This window comes from Mirounga angustirostris, unplaced genomic scaffold (genome assembly GCF_029215605.1).
Source record: "Mirounga angustirostris isolate CCGP_5_RB_7025 unplaced genomic scaffold, mMirAng1.0.hap1 SCAF_14, whole genome shotgun sequence".
Taxonomy (NCBI): domain Eukaryota; kingdom Metazoa; phylum Chordata; class Mammalia; order Carnivora; family Phocidae; genus Mirounga; species Mirounga angustirostris.
This window is the reverse complement of record NW_026991722.1, coordinates 6,658,077-6,659,508: the sequence shown is the minus strand read 5'-3', so window position 1 is coordinate 6,659,508 and position 1,432 is coordinate 6,658,077.

Genomic DNA, 1,432 nt, shown 5'->3' with positions numbered 1-1,432 from the left:
ACAAGCAGGGGGAGTGGGAGAGGTTGAAGTAGGCTTCCCACGGAGCAGGGAGCCCGATGCGGGGCTCGACCCCAGGATCCTGGGATCATGACCTGAGCCGAAGGCAGACGCTTAACGACTGAGCCACCCAGGCGCCCCGAAAACTCTAAATTTCTTTCTTTAACTTGTTCATTTTAGGTACAGATAATTATTTTTTAAAAGCAAAAGATGATAGAAATTGAGAAAATAAAATACAGTATAATAATGTACCTGAAGTAGAAAGTATGCCCTCTGTTAGATAAAAAATATATGGATAACACTAATGTATAAAGGAATTCTATTAGTAAAATTCTGTAGAAAAAAAATACTCTACTCAGTATTTATATTTTCTAACTTATATTTTCTAACTTATAGTTTCATCGCAAAAACTTATTTTTGCTTATATAAAATTATTTAAATATATATTTTTATTTTTATTTCTCTTTTTCCATCTATACATTTTACGATCTTAAAATATTTCAACAGAATAAAACAAAAGACATGTACAGTTTATACATGTCTATATATTTTTTAAAAAAACAATCTTTCATCATAGGTTTATAAGTTTTTCAAAAATAATAAAAAATATTTATAATTCTTAAATGTTTGTATTGAAGGCAAAAGTTTACTCGAAGTTGAATTCATCTCTTAGGAGATTACAAAAATGTTTTTCTTTTCCCTAGAATATGATGAATCTTAAATATCAGGATATATCAGGTTAAAAGATGACTTAACACACCACTATAGAATTATGGAATTTGTCTATTTTCTCAAATATAGTAAAGCCCCCCAAGAGGTTTTCGATCTCTACATATTTGGTGGAAGACTTTCCTGGAGCACAGATCTAAAAGTTGCTCCAATGTGGACTGTAGTCCAATAGTTCAAGGTCTAACTGTCCTCTAAAACCACAGCAGGAATTAATGTTCCAAATGTATATATTATGAAGTCGTTGGACATGTGTAAGCCACAAATTCAGTTCAGAATACAGGTCATGGGGGGTGGAGCTTATGATCTTTCTTTTTGGGGTTTGGTTTTTGGTTTTGTTTGTTTGTTTTGTTTTGTTTTGTTTTCCCAGCAAGTTAGGGAGGAGAAATGGGAAAGCCCTTGGCTATACTGACTCATGGCAATACCCCATTTGGGATCATAAAGTGGCAGTCTGTCCAACTGGCTGATGCACATCTCAGCAATATGGTGGGCTTCCTTGAAGAAGAATAAGTCAGTGGGCAATACAAGGTTCTGCTAGTGTTTTCAAGTTCCTACACTATGCTCAATTAGCAGTGATAGAATGAGGCTGCCTGCATTGAAGGAGTAACAGGCACAAAGCATCGGAATTGGAAGTAATGGACCAAGTGTCAACTGAAGGGTCTGGGTGGCACCATGGCATCTGCTGGGAAACGGTGTTGGCTCAGGCTGC